The 20,240-nt window shown below is 47.8% G+C and overlaps 1 protein-coding gene across 4 annotated transcripts in view; it reads right to left on the bottom strand.

Annotated features, from left to right (window-relative positions):
* Positions 1-434: 434 nt before the first annotated feature.
* Positions 435-20,240, bottom strand: part of LOC126548454 (innexin unc-9-like) — a 62,946-nt gene continuing 43,140 nt past the window's right edge. For all 4 annotated transcript variants that reach the window (XM_050196645.3, XM_050196643.3, XM_050196642.3 and 1 more), the window contains one exon: positions 435-777. The gene's annotated coding sequence lies outside the window, so the exon portion shown is untranslated. The remainder of the gene's footprint in view (positions 778-20,240) is intronic.

Genomic DNA, 20,240 nt, shown 5'->3' on the forward strand with positions numbered 1-20,240 from the left:
CTTTCGTGCGCACAGCGTGTCTATCGCACATGGCCTACATCATAGGCGTCGAAAAAGCTGTATTCTTTTGCTTCAGCTTTTAAATGAAATTAGTAATGCCACCTCGTCCCCCAAGAAATTAATGACATGCTGCGCCCTATGCTTCGTCCAAGCAGGCTCATAGACCGTGGACATCGCCCATCACCAGCCGCCCTCGTTGCCGACGTCTCGAGCTGTGGAAACCCATCGAGTGTGTCTCCCGTACAGAGCGCCTGGCGTCTTCCTTGCTTGTCCGTGCGAGAGGGTGCCACCGGAGCTGAAACGGCGAGCCCCTGGAATGCCGGCGGCCGCATGCCGTGGAGTGCGTGTCGAGCTTGTAGACCAGCTTGTACGCCGAGCGCCACCGAGCCCCGCGTCGCAGCGCTGCGCGCAGTCACACACGAAGGCCACTGGGGTTGGGGGTTTACTCCCGTTTGTCCGTTTATTAGAATTCGCAGCTAGGAACATATTCTGGATGAGTAATTTAAGATTGTTTCTTCGCTCCAGAGCCCGTTAGCAAATAATATCAGCTGATGTGGTTAAGCATGAAATACTTGGCAATGATTTCTACGTTCGCCTCTGAGTCGCGAGTTGGCAGTCCGAACGGCTGGTGCGGAAGCCGAGCGCTTCCCGCTGGGTCCCAACGGGTGCTCGCCAGGGCGGGATCTCGCCGTGCAGGAACGCTTCTCGCCGGCCCTGTGGGACCCGCCACCGCGCCACGCGGCATCGGCCCGGGAGGCTGCCCTCGGGCCGGAAGACCTGCAACAGAGAGAGCGAGAACGTCTGCGTGGGGCACTCGCCGCACGGGGCGTACGCAGTGCGCATACGATCTTTCTACGCCTAAGCGTGCACGTTGTGATCATTTTTCCAACACTGCTTCGACAAATTGCAGGCGATTGGGTGCGGTTGGCGTGAAATGTTTACGGACCGCGGTATCTGAGAAAAACTTGAATTCTTCCACAGCCTGGGCACGCAGCCTGGCATTCGGATTTCTACCTTGTGCTAGTATGTTCCGATAACATAGGCTTGCGTAGTTTTACAAGGTTTGGGCATAAACTGCTGTAAAAGTCACCTTTTTTCCGACTGTACATTTTAACGTCCATCAAGGACACATAACGATGCCCTCTCAGCCGTCTACAGTCGGCAGAATAACGATCAATAAGCTTGCCCCGCCGAAAGCGTTCTTGCGCGCCGGGCGCGCCGAGGACGCTGCACCGTCGCCGCGTGCAATTGCTCGCATGCGACGAGATTCGGCGGGAGCAGTCGAGCGACAAACGGCACTTGCTATGGCTATCACTGGTCACACATCGCCGCGCAGCACACGTCGGCAGAGGGAAAGCGCCGTAAAAACGAACAGAATTTATTTCCTACGCAAAAAATTTCAGTTGTTCGAGCATCATTTGAAATGCAGCACTTTATATATATATATATATATATAAAACCCGCCATGGTTGCGGCCGCATTTCGATGGGGGCCAAATGCGAAAACACCCGTGTGCTTAGATTTAGGTGCACGTTAAAGAACCTCAGGTGGTCAAAACTTCCGGAGTCCTCCACTACGGCGTGCCTCATAATCAGAAAGTGGTTTTGGCACGTAAAACCCCATAATTTAATTTTTAATATATATATTGTGGATTCACATGACTCGCTTGTGGCATAGGCAATTGGATTGATCGCTCAACTACAACACATACAGTTAGATGAAATACAGTCGAACGCCTCTACTACGATGGCTACGGTGAAATGGCCTATATAGCGAAGGATTATTTACCGGCCGAATTCCTATTTTTCATACGTATTGTGAACGCCTCTACAACGAAGACCACGGGCCCTATAACGCAAAACTATTCCAATGTGTTTTTTATTCCAATCTCCTGACGTCAAATTTACGTAACCGCCAACGCAAGCATCGGGCGGTGACCCGCAGCGTTGTCTGAACAGCCCAATCAAACGCTCTCCTCGTTTATAGGAGGTCACTTCTGTGTGCTTTCGAAACGAATAACATTGCCTACATTGAACGGTTTTTCTCATCTAATTGGCTGCTTATTGCAACGCATCAGCGCGTGTGACGGCTGACAAATACGTTGCAGATAATGACTACTTCATGATGCAGTCGTAACTGGCGACCGGTGGCGTTTTCAAAGCTATTTAAGGAGGAAAAGACGCAAATTTCAACGAAGGCAACCGTGATCAAGATTCTGTAAACGAACAAGTATTTTGACGGCAAGGGAGGCGACTGAGGCTTTCGACGATCTGCAGCTTAACTTTGCATAGCTCCCGCGTTTCGCTAGATGCTGCAAACCTCAGTGCAATAAGGCTGCCTACAGTCGCACATCCTTCCACAGTGTGGATGCAAATAAATTAGCAAATTATTTCACTAAGTTTCTCTTGAATTCATGTTAAATAAAGGCCTTTTTTTTGCTGCACGTGCTTAGCCTCTCTATTGTGAGCGATACGGTACGTGACCTTTACAACCAAGTCACCTGTATGACGAAGGATTTTGGAGGTCCCTCGCGCTGCGTTGTAAGGGCGTTTTACTATAGTTGCTTCCACTTGTATTAATTTCATGTTTCACAAGTTTGGGGAGTAGTAAGAGTAGAAACTTAAAGTTGTGTGGTAATGTGAACTGTTCGAAGCGGTATCATCTTGTGATCTCATAGCCACGCTTTCGTCTGTATGTTGTTGCCTTGAGGTCCTGCAAAGGCAGTATTCAAACGTTTTTCTCGACTCGATGCTCATGCGAAGTAACTAGCGAAACGCTGTGACCGCTAAACCAGCGTGGCTGACGTCTACGGTTCTTGCGTGAAGCAAAGCGTGCACGACGCAGCTCGAAATACCAGGCACCTGCACTGAAGGCAGCAACTATCAACAAGCATATACGTTGACAGTTGGCGTTCGCAGCATATTGTCGGACTTGAAACAGAAGTACATTATTGGAACAAATGCTGCCTGCCGAGACCTCGGTCAAGCCAGGAGCAAGAAAAAAAGAAAAAAAAAAAAAAAGAAGCCAGGTATAGCGGCCACATAACTCTCGTCGATATCAACCTTAAAGGAGAATAATTTGAGTCGCGTGACAAGCAATAACCATTTGTGTGCACGCGCAGCTGATAAAGTAGTAAGAATAGCGTAGCGCAAGGAAAACAGAAGACAATAACACGCAAAAACACCGTTACTTATATTAGTAACATATAAGACATATAGGCGTCGTTTAGATGTATAATATAGTAAACTGTTTGTTTAAAAGCTATTACCGTGGTCGTAAACACTGCGTCATGATTAAAGGTCAACCGCAACGAGCTGGGTAGGCCACGTAATGCGTAGGATAGATAACCGGTGGACCATTAGAGTTACAGAAGGGGTGCCAAGAGAAGGGAAGTGCAGTCGAGGACGGCTGAAAACTAGGTGGGGTGATAAAATTGGGAAATTCGCAGGCGCAAGTTGGGATCAGTTGGCGCAGGAGATCGCAGGGAGAGGCCTTCGTCCTTCAGCGGACATAAACTAGGATGATGGTGATGTTGATAGTAGACTGTTTGTTTAAAGGCCATGATTGTGGTCGTAAACACTGTCATGATTCAAGGTCAACCGCAACGAAATCTTGAGCCGCGTAGAAAGCCTAGTTTAAGATAGCGTACCTATAGAGGAGCTTCCACAAAAACCTTGACATTCGAAATACGAGCGTAGGAGTCATGAAGAGCTGGCGAAAATAGGTTTTGGTAAGGAAATTGAAAAAAGAAACCTTCACCGACGGTCACGGTACTCCTTAGTGCGAATTTTGAGCACAGCTGTTGTTTTAAATTTGCGATATGTTGTGGCGCAGAATTTGCTTCTGAACGAGAGGGTGCTCTTGGCGGCGGTGCTGAGCTCGGGCAGACGAAGCATTTCCACCGTTTGCATCGCTCATTGTTCAGAACGCGTGAACGCGCGGCTCCCGCGGAGCTCATGGTCTTGCGGCGGCGGCGCCGCAGGCGAGGTAGCGCATGCGCAGTGGGCCCGAAGCCCACGGCAGCGCTGTTCCCGCGCTCGCCGCATGCCTGGTCGCCGCCAGCTTTCCTCCTCACCATTTCGCCACATTTCCTAATCCACTTTCCTCCGCACGCCTCTTTCCTGTCGCCGCTTTTTTTCGTCCTCGCTGCGCGCCGCGTTCGCGCCCATCTTTCGCTGTGCTCGTTCGCTCAGTTACGCCGACGCTCGCCGCAGGAACGGGCGCCAAAGAGCTGGGATCTAAAACAATCTCAAACGATGACAATCGAAGCAAGCGCGAACGAGACCAACCCAAACAAGCGAAAGTGAGAGCTGATGCGACCAGTGGATAGTACGAAACGAGCGGTCCGGCTGAGGTCAGATCTTTCCAACTACGTAGAATTTGGATATTTTTAAATCTTGGTGCGTGATGGTTGGGACACTCTGTAGATCCAGTGATTCGTGGCACACCAGTGCTTTTACTGGCCAGACCTTACTGCTGCATGAAAACTACACGGCGCTGCCCCTGCATATATGGTTAAGAAGCCACCCTCTCCCGCAATGAAAGAAGAAGGAAAGAAAGAAAGTAACGTTCTCGTCTGTATTCAATGATGACCAAGTGCGATGTGAATGGGTCAGTTCTGTGTCACGTGATAAGTGCATGTTTAGAATACCCTCATCGAATGCAAAGAAGACAAGAAAAAATCGTAAAAAAACATGCTCATCGCAATGTGTTTTCCTTGATACTTTAGTGGCAGTGTGTTACATACGGTGTCGCGCAAGCGCAGGCGTCATTATGCGAAAGCGAAGGTGCACTTGAGTCCGCTGTTAAAATTAGGCTCACCGAGGCACGAAATATATGAGGACCATCGCGGAGAGGTAACTGCAATGAACTCGTGTGAGTTCGAAGCGATGCACCAGTCAACAAGCGCTGTCAGGGAGCAAGCAGTGACTCAAATGGGGGCAAATGGCGAGGTTGATCAGCCCGATGCTGAATGCCAGCAGTAATACGGTGCTGGTGCGACAAATAAAGAAACAATACTAATAAAAAAGAAAAAAAATGTCCGAGGTATCGACATTGCAGAAGTCGCATGAGAGCGAAAAAAAAAACGCAACGGGCAGCAGAGTCAGTTGCTTATAGTAAGCAAAATAGGACGCGATGAGCCTGGTTGCGTCGAACCGCACAGCCACTCGCATACAGGCATTCATCGAGAGTGGTCATGAAGACGAATACGCTCTCAGAATCAGTGTGAAGTGCTCCGAGTGCCTGCCAATGCAGCAAGGAGTCAGTTCGAAAGGAGTCAGCAGTGCCGTGCAAGTTTCCGAATGGCTCATATTATTTTGCCTTGCAAAGTTCGGGTTCATTGTGGTGGTTATGTTGCTCTTAACATGGCTGGAGATTGAAAGACGGGAAAGTTGGTGCGGATTCGGTAGCTGTACTTCCGCAGCGCGACTGAACACACACAGAGAGAGAGAGAGAGAGAGAGAGAGAGAGAGGAAGAAAAGAGAGAGACGAAGACAGTGCACGTGCTGCCTATTTTCGTCGTCTCATTTTTTCCTTTCTTTTTTCTTATTTGTCTGTGCTTCGTCGCGATGCCCAGGTATGACTCTGGACAGTGTCAACCTTGCAGTGCCCCTGCCGGCATTTGCTCAGCTCGCGTTACAATGACCAGCATGGACCAACCCACGGCGCTAGGAAACACAGCACTGCGAAACAAAAAGTACTTGATAACACACACTGAACTGATACTCCGGAATGTACACTGCCGCGCCCATCATGAAGTGCGGTTCAATGAACTCCATGTCACAGACACATTATATGGATGGGTGTGAGTCTTTTTGACGAAACGATATGGGTCGCCACTTTCTTGTAACAGCACGCGCATTTGGGTAAACGACCAAATTACTTGGGATCTAACCAACTGATTCAAACTGAAAATATTCGTGGATGAGCCAAATATTGCCGACAAGATAAGATTGTAATATCCTTTGAGCATACGCGTGACGTAATCGGCTCATAAAATGGTTCCTCCAATGTTTCAACGTAACCTGCGTCTTTCAAAAAGAGCGAAAGCTCTTAAGTCAGCTTCTCTCAGCCCATACAGAAAGTGTGAGTTTAGATGTAGAGCCAACTTGCGGAAGTACGCTGTGTTTAGATAAACCAATAAAAGGGATATACAGTGTACGTTTATTTGGGCCTTCTGAAGAAGTGGGAAAAGTGTAGTACACTAGCGCCACGCCACGTGGTCGGAAAAAGGAACGACGACGAATATCGCAGTTAATAGCGCGCTTCGACTGCACGTCATTCTCTTGAATGCCATTATCGCATTTCCTACAGTGCAGGGGCGCTATAACGTAAAGCTATTCCAATCTGTTTCTATTCCATTTCCGCCATTAGCCCACTGCGATTGACCGGAATTTTTCGGGCCACGCCTACTTCGTTTGTCTGTAACTCAACGTCAAGAAAGCCGCGAGAACTCGCCTTCTCAAAATGACGTGTAGACAATGATTATGCATGATTAAGCCGAACAAAAAAAAAAAAAGTTTCTTTCCCCGTTGTGCGCCTTTGTCACAATTAGCCCTCCGCTGTTGGTCGAAATTTTTAGCGCCGCAACCACGTCGCCTGTTTGCCACGCAACGCCACAAATCTACAAAACTCCCCACGTCAAAGTAACGTATACGCAGTAAGAATATTGCGTCCCGCGTCGGACGTCACAGCGGCAAAAAGATTTTTTGAACCAGTTATACCCAGGCCTTCCATATGATGCAAGGAATCGACTGAACTAATTGAATTTAACAAACTAAAATACTTATAAAAATCCTAAAGAACTACTTGCACACAACCTGCAGACATGATAGCTCTCGGATTGTAATTCGACTATACGAGAAAACATAATTTTGTTACACAAAAACTCAAAGAAACCCCTTCACACACACAAAACGGCCGCGGCGCCCGCCATTTTGCACGCGCCGGCGCGATGGGTGTCTTGCGGCGGTTCTTTGCATTAGCTCCAGCTGGCGCTCGCCTCCGCCGCATCGCGTCCCACGCAAGAGGCCGTGGTTCCACCACAAAACTCGCCTTCGTACATAGGTTCGCGGCAAGCGCTTCCAGGTGAAGATTACGGTTACATACGCTCCAGTTTTCGGGAAGCATGAGAAGCAGTCAGGGATCTTTGAATGCTATCGCATTCCACTCTTAAAGGCGAAGCTTAAGCGCCCTCCAAATGTTTATGGCGAGCAAAATTGCTTTTTTTAATTTAAGTAGCCGGAGAGTGCTCCGCTCCGAATTGAGTAAAAGATGGCTACCCGCCGATTGCTCTTGTGGTGGCTGCTCGGAGTCAGCAGTGATAACATATTTCTTCGTGTGTAACATGAATAAAGTTCGAAACGGAACATCCAGCGATAATTAGGGGATATTCTGAGTGATACACCCCGCACTTATTTACCCAGTGCCAGCGCGTGACGAAGTTGCGTAAAACGGTGTCTGCTCACCTTGTTCTACTCTTTCATGGCTTCACCCGCCGTGGTTGCTTAGTGGCTATGGTGTTGGGCTGCTAAGCACTTAGATTTAGGTGCACGTTAAAAAATCCCAAGTGGTCCAAGTTTCCGCAGTGCCCCCACTACGGCGTGCCTCATAGTATTTAGATCGTGGTTTTGGCACGTAAAACCCCAAATTAATTTTTTTTATTGTTTCCAGCTTTACTGCAGCAAATACAATACTTCTCAATTGAAAGTGCACCGTACGGTAGCTGAGACCTCAATTGATCTGGCAGCGCTATAGGCAAAAGTATAAGAACCCACCAGCTGTTTCCACAGCGGGTGCAATAATGCCGGCGCTGTCGCTACGGCTTCGCAAATCGAAGTACTTGCGTTTGTTTTGCTATGTATTCGAATTGGTTTTGCATTGAAAGATTATACAACAATTTTGATTTCAATGGCACGCAACTGTTTATTAAGCGTTTCTGTCCAAAATGACTTTATGATACGGCTCCTCTAAGAAAAAGAAATCAAGCAGAAACCGTCGAAGATTATTATTCAACCAAAAAGCTTTGTCATTCCACCGTGTGGATTTCCGTTGCATTTCCGTGGATCACTGCAAAACGGACGTACAAACAGGATTCTGAAGGCATCCTGCTTAAGGACTTAATGATGGTTTATTATGCATGCATTTATTTGTGGTGTAATGTTTGTACGAGTAAAGGCAAAAGGTTTGGTGGCGCAATCAAGGATGACAGTTTATGTCAGTTTATTTTTTATTAGTTTATGACAGCCGGTCGCGCATATCGCCCAGAAAGAGCCATTAAGATATGCTTCTAGAAGTAATTGTTAGCGCAGCAGTCCGTAATTAATGCTGACGTTCCGCTTCCCAGCGCTGAACGCTTAACTCCATTCGTTGCTGCCATTCCGAACCCCTCACTACGTTGTCGAGCCTTTTAGGCTCGTAGACGACGCCGCTCTATCAACTCTTCTTCGCCAAATAATCGTTTTGGCGACATTTTTTTTAAAAGGCACGTAGACGACGCCGCTCTGTCAACTCTTCGCCAAATATTCGTTTTGGCGGCATTTTTAGCTCACCGTTCCACGCCGCTGCGATCGTAGAGGCGCAAGCTAAGCAAGAGGATGCGGACCAATCGGAGACGCCGGCACAATTTTCCTAATCCCGGCCTCTCCTACGTGACGCCGTCGCAACCCTCTTTCCGCAGTTACCTACTGTTGTGCCCGTACAACCAGCCCGGGTTCCGAATCTACACAATGCAGAATTTATGAACGCCCTTTGGACAAACCCGGGGCTGCGCCGAAAGGCTCAGCGCCCTACATCTCCCTTGACAAGTCAAGATGCTGAGCCGCCAGACAGCGGCGTCCTGAGGAGAAGCATCGGCGAGCGACATGTCCAAACGTGCAACAAAGTGCTAGACAGCCCGGCGCCGTATTTCCTTTTCCCTGGAGGTCACCGCGCGCGGCGAATTTGAGCGGGTGGCCAGCGCTGTCGCTGGTTGGACCTCACGGACGACCGTTGAGTGCTAGCTTTGTATTGGGCCGTTTGAGTGACAATCGTTTCTCGGGGCTTTATAAGCCCCGACGCCGCCGCCGGGAGAACCGGATCCACCGAACCACCGTGAGCCGAGTGCCGCTCTCGAGTGGAGTGATGTGTTACGCGTTGGAGTCTCGCCGGACATCGCCGTGCGGGAACAGTCGCGTTTGCTGTGAGCTCTCGGCCCCCGTGCCGATCTGATCTTGTCCTGTATAATGACCTGTATATAGTGTATAAAGTCCCTTTCGTTATTCTCACCGACGCCTGCCTCGAAGTCTTCGCTACCAACGCTCTGTCACGAAACGGGTGACGAGCGCTACGGGACCACCTCAAAGTCGTAACACTACTTCGCTCCGCTGGCTAGGCCCCACCGAAACCCTCTCCACCTCTTCGCGCTCCTCGCCTCTGTTTAGCCAGTTTGATAAGGAAAACCAGCCACTGCAGGCGATGTTATTAGCTTTAAAACCAAACAAAAGGAACTGCTTCAAAAAAGCAGACCGTTTAAATAGGCTGTTCAAACAGAGTTGCAGCTACCCGCCCACGCTTGCGTCGGTGGTTACTTAAAATTGACGTCATGAGAATCTAATAAAATCAGTGTGGAATAGCTTTACGTTATATCGCCACAGAATCACCTAAAAAACTGACAAGAGTGGCCAAGTTAGTGCATGACATGAGAGAGAGGAACGAAGAGAGAAAGGTAGCGAGGTTAATCAAGGACGTGCCCGGTTGGTTACCCTACACTTGGGGAGTGTGAATGGGGAAGAATAGATAAGAGAAGAGAAATAATAAAGTGTCAGACATTCGCAGAGTCAGTCGCAGAGGAATGTCCTTTGTCACACGCGTTCGTAAGTCCAGTATCCTTCAAGAAGTGCAGAAGGGCATTTGTGCCTCTTTGCATGCAAGAGTGCATAGGCCATGGTCCCAGGATCATTTCCTCCGAGAGCGCTCTATTATCCAACAGGCTGTGGTTAGCTTGTAGAGTACGTTGTTGAGCGTCATAGGATGGGCAGTGACGCAGAAGGTATTCTACAGTTTTATCGCACCCTCACAAATTGCACACCGCACTGATGGCCATTCCTATTAGGAATGAATAGGCATTTGTAAATGCGACGCCCAACCAGATGCGACATAGTAGTTTCGCGACGGGAGAGACCAGGTGGCAGGCGAAGTCGCAAGTTAGGGTCGAGAAAGTGCAAGCGTGAGTTGGTGAAACCCGGCGAATTCTATCGTAGAAGTGTGATGTGGCGAGCAAGTGATTGAAGTTGCCGCGCAGCATCCGTTCTTGAGAGTAGTATAGGCACCCGTTGATGTTTGTAGCATTGCGCTAACGTAGCTATGAGCAATACATATAATTGCTTTATAAAAATGTTTATTGAAACTCAGTTACCTTGAGCACCATGTACCTGATTACCACCTTCTCTACTGCCACAGTTGACGCTAACGAAGTGAAAGCTATGACGGGTGGTGCTATGCAACGTGACGCACGCGCCAGCACGTGGTCTCAAAGAGCCAGTTGGCGTTCACCTATGATTGTGGCCTATTAGTTAAAGCATCTCGCCGCTATGCTGGTATATCGAGCTTCGGTCCCACCATCGGACATAATCTTTTTTTATATATTTTTATTGAGGAGGCCCTAAACGATGCGAGGCAGGAACGTACCTGCTTACCGCTAAGTGCCAGGTAGCAGGTAAGGAATGCTTTGCATATTGGGGGAATCCTCACGTTACAGTACAAATGCGTTGCACGAGTGGATTTAGGCCGCTCTTTACCTTGATGATGCTATCCTTATGTCGTTCTTCCTGCCGACACTGTCAATTATGGCCAACCCACATTCAGCGTTTCTACCGGCATCGGCTATACCGTCGCATCGCTTGACGTCCACGACGAGCCAGACACCAAGACGAAACTCTGAGGGCTGGACAAGCCAGTCTCGTTGTCGGCTGTAGAACATGCCAAGTATTGGCCCGATGATAATAACTTCCATATCCGGATTTCGGCGTTTGGCTTGTAGCCTCACTCCGCATCGACCCTGAGTGACGCAAAGCCAGCCGACGCCGGTAATAACGCTGAATGTGTGCCGGCCTTTTTTCCGCATCTTCATACCGAAGCGAGGCCTGGCGAGACACTATCTTCATCTCTAGTGCCCTGTTTGCGTCAACATTTCGCCGCCCTAACTACTTCCAAACGCACAGCCTGTTGCTATAACATTACCTACCATCGCTCATTGTGCATTAAGCCGTACCTGGTTCCGTGCGCCCGCGCTGCCCAGTTTCAGCTCCGACGGAGCGCGGGTGACGTCATCCATCGCGCTGTAGTGTTCAGCCGTGAGCATTACCGCAACATTTCCAAAACCCGTTGTGGCGGCGCTTTCGAGTATTGCAAACGAGTTGCGTCGTTCGCCGCAGGTTTTCCCGCACAGAGCTCATTTTATTCGAAATGAATGACAAAATTTTGTAACTCATGCTTTCCCTAGGATATTTTAATACATGACATTGTCATAGAGGGCAATGCGCTTAAGGACAAAGGTGGTGCGTAAAATTAAAATAGGAAGACCAGACGCGTCGCAGTAATGAACTGAACGTGTGTCAACACGTGAAAAAGTGGTTATACCATAAGTTCACACTCCTGCATGGGTACCGTAGCAGGCTAATTCAACACATTGCGCGCGGCGCTAGATTTCACAAAAAGTGTCCGCGTCGCCGCTAAGGTTCCGTATTAAATTTGGGAGAATTATTGCAGTGGATGACGGGCGTCGTCTATTATGGGCAGGCGTAATTATGAAAATCCGGGTTGATTGTGAGCTTCAAAAGAAGTTTTCAAAGTGAAATAACGCTGATCGGTACTTCCAAAAAATCCTTCAACATAAAAAAATGGGGAATTTCTTTTTTTCCTTTTTGTAAGACTAGGGCTTCTGTCTTCAGAAATTTGTAAAAAAAGTCGCAGCTTCGGCCGAAAGGTGAAGCATTGATTGCGATAGCAAATTAGCAGGCAGCCATACGAAGTAAGGATAGCACTTTTATCGGCCGTATGAACTTGTAAACATTCGCTTGCTAACTCAATTAACAAGCATGATGTCAGCGCGCACTTCAAACATGAACACATCACACTCGATGACCACGGACACTCTCTGTCAAAATGCTGGCGTGAGGAGGGTGGCGGGGCGAGGTGACGGGGTGGCGGGGTGAGCATGCCTCTCCTCTTCTAGCTCGGCCGTGGCTACGCATGGCTGTTCGCGCGGCTGGGCGCATGCGTGGCTTGCGCGCTGTATCTCGGAGGTAATATGCGGCGGGTGCAAACGCTAAGGGCGAACTTAGATGGCTGGCCGCTTTATGCACTCTGTAGAGCGCATCTACTGTTAAAGGTTACGTAATCTCGAGTTCCTGAGGCGCGGTGAAGCCAGAAGCAGCACGAAGCGTTTACGCCCCGCTGCCGGCACCTTTCATCACGCCAGCATTGTGACATCAAGTGTTCGTGGTCATCGACTAAGATATGTTCAGTATATGCTTGCCTGTGCGTGCGTGACACCATGTTTGTTAATTTAATCAGTAAGCTAATTTTCACGGCGATTTATACGGGCGATAGAACTACGAACCTTGCTTCGTGTAGTTGTCTCCTTTGCTATCGCTATATCAGTGCTTCACTTTTCGGGTGAAACTGCGATTTCTTAACAATTTAATTGGTATTAGTGATGCCAAATGTAATAGGCGTCGATGTTAGCAACATAAGAATTGACGGCTTCACATTGCAGCAGCGATGACATAACCCGAGAAAGCGCGTCTGTTCTACAAATTAAGATGACCACTGCCTTCGATAATTTTTTTCTTTAATTGGCATGACTACAAAATGAGATGTTGGAACCAGGGAATGGCGGCGGCTGCACCTTGTCACACGTGAAAAGTGGACATGCGAAGTGTTTCAAAACAGAAAGTTAAAAACACCAGACAAGGCGCGGAGCATCACAAGAAAAAAGAGAGAGAAAACACATCATGAAACCTCACAAAAACAAGATGCCACAAGAAAAGAAGTGATATTACCGAAGCGATATAAAAAATAAAAAATAAAAAAATAGTGAGAGAACAGCAGCATACAATATCACCCTGGCTGCATAGAACGTTACATTCATTGTGCACAGGCTATTTTGTCAGCACAACGCCTCTAAAATCTCTTTCATAGCAATAAGTGAGTATTTTTTAGATGCATTTGTTCACCACAGGTCCAACGGCTTATTTATGCTTGTAGGTCTCATAAAGTCTCATTAGCTATGACGCCGTCAGTGCCTTGGCTCATCGTATTTACGGCATTAGAAAAGATGCTGGACATGCTCATATGCGTTGATCAGAAAGGGTATGCTGTAGGGGTCCAGCGCAATGTAAAAACTGTATCGTGTAAGGTAGCAGCCAGTCGCAAACAGTGAATAAATGTTTCCAGACATGTGTACAGTTCAACTAACATGTGAAAGCCAGCCTAATGAAGATGCGAAGCTTATAATATTTATCAAACCGTCTTCATCTGCTTTTAGGAGCGGATCGGTACCTCCGATGATTCAACGTATTTTACATTGCCTTTCGGGACACCAGTCGTTGTGATTTTGTGATGTACCCTAGTGCTGCTGCATTAGCTGCGCAATTTTACTGATTGATTCATAGGCTTTAACTGCCTAAGGTAACACTGGGGCTATGAGAGACGCCGTAGTGGAAGGCTGCAGATTAATTTTGACAACCTAGGATTCCTTGAAGTGCACCTAAATTTAAGTACACTGGCTTTCATGCGTTTCGCCCCCATCGCAATGCGGCCGCAGCGGCCGGAAATTGAAACCGTGATCGCATCATCTGCAGCAGAATATCACAGCCACTGACCCACCATGCACAATTTCCGGTTCATTGATTCCATATTCTGGTACCTATTGAAAGGCTACGGTATGCTGCACTTCATTGGATTTACTTTGATTTATCCTGCGTCTCACCTCTTTCGCATGGGCCAAGGTACGTTAAGCCTTAAACTCATTGTTTCGTGCCTGTGCATTGATTGTGTAAAGAAGGCGTACTTGCTAAGCAGTTCCTAGGAAGTAGAAGGTTCTACATTATGGTGTTTTGAACCTACATTCCGAAACTAAGCACACCTAAGTCATCTAAGCATACGCACATCTAAGCTTCTTTGTTTGTGTGAATGGATGGGGGGGGGGGGGCTGTATGTGATTGAGTGGGGCAAAAGGGCAGCTCGGCGAGGTGGCGCTACGGTTGCGCCCTATGAAAGAGAATAGAAACGCGTTACCATGTTCTCGCGTGGCCACGTGTTGACATTAGGAACGGTAAAGCAGCGCGAACCTAACATAATTTTACATAACCGACACACACAGATCAACTGCGTGTTTGTTAAGTGTTCTTTACGCTCATGTCCTTCGCGCTAGATTGCTACTCCTAATGTCGGACCAACTGTAGCCCTAGCTTCCAAACTGCTCATCGTGTCGAAGGTACGCGTGCCTGAGCTTCGATCATGGCGCCTTCCTTCGTATCCACGGATTTACTACAAGTTATACATCGGCTACTGTGCTGTTCTAACAATACTCAAGATAAGTAGGGACATTTCAAGACTGAAAGATCGCAAAATGTTGAATTGCTACTCCGCCGTAATTAAGACGTTAGAAAGTCTTGGATGAAGCTCCTGTGCTCGCGAAAATAAAATCTCTCCCATATGTTGGCAGATCGTCGGCGACGTGAATGTCGATGCAAGTGTATGAATATATGAATAAGCTCGTGTGATATGGCATAGTAAACGCATCTTCGCCGCGGAATTTCAGTTTGCCATGTTTTGATCTTACGAGTTGTTGAGTGATGGACCCGAGTATTTCTGCATTTTAACGAGGATTGATCGCTTCTACTGTGCGTGGGGTCGCGCGATTTCAGTTTGTTCGCGTGCTTAAGATTCAGGACTTGCGTTTATGATGGGTGTGCGTCGCGGCTACTCAGTTTCATGTTTAAAGGAGCAGTCGTCCAACTCAGCGCTTCCGCTATGCAGTTCCGGAATGTAGTCGCGGCAAGTTTTTGCGATTTGTTTAGTTACTCCAAACATACTGATGTCTCTGCTGACAACGGAACTATGCGGGCTGCAGTAGCTGTGTGGCTGCGCCTAAATTAGCAAGATGACACATTGTAAACCATCACGTCGTATCGACGTGGATAACTTACTGCCACTCCGCATCAATATATGATGCCTGGAAAAAGGATATTTTCATTGATGCGTGTTGCCCCTTTGTGCCTGTATATTATTTCACTTACCGCGAAAATAATGTAAATAAGCACTCATGAACGTGAATTAGCGCGCCAATCTAGTCGATTTAAAGTCGCCACGTCGCCGCCAGTCAATCGCCCATCCTACGAGGAAGCATGCGATGATAAAGTGGATCTGCGCTGGATCGACGGAGACCTTCTTGACGACATGGCAGCTTAAGCGACCTCGAACTTGACTATAAGGAAATGAACAGAAGCCAAAGCCGTTTACATGAATACAGCAGTGCTCTGCGTCTCAGAACTGGAGTTTGCACAACGTTGTTTAGTATCTCGAAACGTATTCACAACACGCTTCTTACACTAAAGTTGTTCCTGAACGCAGATGCCATGTAAGCCAATAGTGATGTTGGACATATTATTAGCAAAGGCGGCTGACCAACAGCAACGCGTAGTTTCGAACAAGAAACTTTGTGATTTCAGCCCCTGCTTCTAGTGTTATATATACTTGTCTCGCAGTGCATATAAACCAGGCACCAGTGGCCTTCGCCTTTGCAAATATGTCTGGCATAAGGATTCGTTACAATTTGCTCTTACGAATAATTATAACTTATGAGTTTTTCTGTGAATAAGGGCCCAGAATCTTTCACTCTCGCACACGCGTTCAGAGCAAGCGCACCTAATCTCGACCCCCGTCGCCATGTATAGGCACGGCCCGCGTACTGGCACTGCGGGTTTGTGACGGGGCAGGCGACGGCAAACACACGACAAGCGAGCACTGGCAGCAAGCTTGCGGTAAGAACATGCTGAGCGCAATCGGGCCGTTCGTTCGGCCAGTTCCCGCAGCCCTATGCAAATGATGTCTTCCGCCTACAAGCGCTGCTGATTCTGGGCCCGTATTCACAAAAAGTTCTTACGCTAAAATTCTTCGCAAGAGAAAATTTCAGCTAATCCTCGAGCTGAACATATCTTTAGCGAAGGCGACCGCCGAAATTAAAAGAACACGCGTGGACAAAAAGCTTTGCGAGTTCGGCCGCTGGTCTATACGTTGATGGTTTTTTTTTTCTCAGCCATTCGTGTTTACTAAGCGGTTGTGGCAGTTGACGGCTCAACAGTACTGTGTGTCTTATATATTCAATGACAGAGGAATTGCAGCCATCGCGAATAAACAACGTCTTTGTCCGCGCGATATTAACTTGCCCTGTCGAAGTATCCTCTGCCCTTCCATCCCAGATTGTCACCACCGAGAGGGGAGGTCGTACCCGTTAATTATAAGTAAAACATATTCAAAAACACTTGGAGCACGTTTGAAGTGCACGAATTGCGGAAGCAATCTTGTCAAGCAGCCAAGGCTGCCGGTCATCTCCACCAGTGCAGGGAAGCGGCGTTACGCCACCAAACTTCGCCACCGACTTCTGCGCACTTCCAACGTGCGTTTTGCGTAGTGTGTGTTTGGTATGAGCAGCAGGATGGGTGCGTCCGGACTGTGACGCAACGGTGTACGACGATTATTGTGGTGTATGACTTTTTTTAATCGGCCGGATCTGCGTAATTCAACAAATAAACATGATAGATGAATAACAGCTACTAGTACCGCTTACTTCCTCTCACATCACTGTTCTTTTACGTCTTCCTAATGCACCGAGGCTGTTGTTGTTATCGTCGTAGTTGCTGTTGTTACGGCCCTGAGTGTTCGTGGCGCATAACCCCAGTGGGGTATTGACCATGAATAGGATGGTTGAAAGAAACGAATAAGAACGAAGGCACTTGACAGCTTGGAAGTTGAAGTATAAATACAATGAACACAAGTAATTTGCTGTACTGCACTTCCTTAACTTCAGTAAAGAAGTCGAGGCGCGAGTGGCGAGGAGCTTCGCGACACTGATAGAAAGCGGGAGTGCAACAAAAACAGCTGTTCGCTGTAAAAAATACTGTTCAAGCCCTTCAGAAGGTTTCTATTGACTCCAAGCAGTGTTTCGAAAATATTTAAATCTCGCACGCATGTTGCGTCTGTGACGCCTAAGTGACTACCCAAAACGAGAACACTCAGGAAGTTCCTGTCAATGAACACGTTAAAAAAATGGAGGCAGCCTTACGCCTCCCCTTTCCACCGCAGCGTCTTCGGCGCATTTTAATGTGGAATAAACGTAGTTTCATTCATTCATTCATGTCAATGAACGCGACCCTTTAGAGTCAGCCTGTGAGTCCAAGTTCCTAATCCGACCGGCCGCAATGGATCCATGATGGTATTCTACTGCTTGTTAATTTTCTTTTTTTTTTATTTGCTCACACATGAAACTAAAGCTCTTATCCGGACTTGCTTAACGTGAAGCAACCTTACTGGGTCCATTTGCGAAACGAACGCTTATTCATGTTTAGTTCGAATGACAGATAGTGCCAAGTGTGACACATGTGACACATTGGAAACCATATAGACCATCTGTTGTTTGGCTGCCTTGCACACGATGATCACACGGCTTGTCATTCGCGCCGCTTTCAGGAAATTAGGCTACAAGTGTTTCACAGCGATGCACAGGGCCACAAAGGGGCTGCTGCGCTTTTCGTGACCCACCAGTTTATGTGACCGCTTGTGACTGACTCAACGATGAACCCTTCAGCGTGTGTGCAAGTGCTATGAACTTTCTTTCTCGTATCTATGCCCCCTTTCCCCATCCAAAGGGCAGGGTAGCCAACTGAGCTCAGCCTTGTATTTACCTTATCACCTCTATCCAAGGTGGCCATATTCCAAGAGAACCGAATGAGAGGTTGCTCGTGCTCGGTGCACAATCTTAGATGGCCAAACTCCATCCCGAGCCCTCCACTACAAAGCATCTCGCATCCCGTGCGCAAGTTTTGGACATGTGACTGTCGCTGGGTGTTACTTGTTGATTGATCTAGTCCAATGATTACAACCACAAATGGTGCAACCAGTCCACGGACCAGAAAGCAGCTTTCTTATTTGAAGCGTTTTGCAAAATTTTAATGAAACTTTCTGCAAGATTCCGCGCCTCACTTGCATTTCTTGTCACAGCTGATTTGCTTTGTAAGAGGGAATTATTTAGAGTATCCCTCTCCATTTGGAGAGCCCAACATCTCCATTCTAAATAAATAACTTCCTCAAGCACGCGTAGCATAGTTTTTGAATGTTCAAAAATACGCCCTACTCGTTCATTTTGCGGGAGACACAGAGCCTTGAAAAGATTTCCGTATACCGCCGCCACCTATAGGCCACTCGGCGCATTCCAGTGCGCCGTTCGCTGAGGCTGCGTCTTAACATGTTTCCATTGCTGCTGGAATGGCTTTAACCGTGGGGCGCATGACACGCAGTATAACCTCCGCTATGACCTGGCTGACCGATGAACAATTCATTGCCTAATGTCCATATTTTAATGCTCAAGATTGAAAGCACGTAAACGCAATTTGTATAGTCCCTGTCGTAGCCCTGCTAGCTTCAATATTTCTGGAGCTGCAAAAAAAAAAAAAAAAAAACGATATACTGCTACGACGCTTTCTAGGGCATATTTTAGTACGCACCGGACACAGTTGATCGTTGCAATGCTGTACACTGGCTGTAAGAGAGGATATATAGTAGGGCGCCGGAGTTACGTCTACCACCTGGAGTTTTTTAACGTGTACCCAAAACATGGCCCACGAGCGTGTCTGCGTTACGTCCATAGGAATGCGGCTGCCGGAGCCGTGAACCAAACTCCCGATTTCGAGCTGAGCAGCATAACGCCAGAGCCACTGACGCACTGTGGCGGGCAGAAGGCAAATGAGTTGTTGAGCCACCGAAACAAGTTATTGCGAGTGAGTTCAAGTAGGCGATATGTGCCTCATTTTGCCGGCTTATTTAGAAACTCGTGCGTCATGGCTTCGAATTGGAACTTTTGGGCTACCGCTACGGGCTACTCGACTTAAAGTTATCACCGGTCGACGAGTGTGGGTGGCGCAAACGGGCCAATGGCGAAGAACCCTTACGAACGAGAAGCTTTGTGAATTCGGCCGGCCCGAATTCACAATGCTTTTCGCTCGTAAGTACTGTTTTGCTACTTGCCGGCCGCCTTCGCTAATATGTTCAACATCGTGATTGGCCCGCATCTGCTCTTGTGAAAAGTTCTAGCGCAATAATTTCTTCTGTGAATACAGGCCTTGAAGTTCAGCAACCCGCAATCCTATAAGCGACCTCCGGGGGGTCCTTTCACGAGTGCGTTTGAAGAACAATATGCATAATATGGAATTTAAGTTCAGTTCTAAGTATCATATTCTTGTTAGCACGGGAGTTAGACCGCTGCATTCTGTTCGTTCACATTCGACTCACGCAGCTTGTAACGTGTTTGGATAGAAACCGCAGCAGTCAAAAGGGCGCTGTTAAGATTATCCTACTATACTTGAAAAGAAAAGGAGAAATTGAAAACTGTTCCTATCTAGTGCTATGCCCTAAACAGGCACAAACGACCCGACTTCTCGAATTAGCATCTACACGTTGCATTATACCGCTCTGTCGCTCGTTATTTCGTTAAGACGTTCTTATTAAAGTGCTAGGTTTTTGTCAAATATGCTCTGACCAAGCCGTAATCAAAAACATCTCTGGTACGAAAATAGAAAAGCAATGACGTCCCCAGGGGACACACTAGCTCACCAGGGGCTAAAGCAAACATAAATTGTAGAGAGGCCTGAGAAGCCCTGCTGCGGAGCGAGGACCCTACTCCACAGCAACAAGCCATCCGCCTGGCGTAAGAAGCCGCGAAGAGTCAAGACCTCTTTGCTTGTATCTAATCGCGGAGGTTCCGTCCCTCGTCCCCAAGGCCTGTGTGCCGGGGACGGGGAGTAGGGGCCTACTTATCCGGCGGTACAATAATGTTGCCACCACCACCACCAACCACCACCAAGCAGTGAGGCGAAGCCTCCTCGTCCGTGGTATTGCTAAAAAATGAGAAGTACTGTCTACGAGCATAGCTCGTCTTAGACCGTTCTTAATCAAAAACGCGTGAACGGACCCAGCTTGTT

Source organism: Dermacentor andersoni, chromosome 1, assembly GCF_023375885.2.
Source record: "Dermacentor andersoni chromosome 1, qqDerAnde1_hic_scaffold, whole genome shotgun sequence".
Lineage (NCBI taxonomy): Eukaryota > Metazoa > Arthropoda > Arachnida > Ixodida > Ixodidae > Dermacentor > Dermacentor andersoni.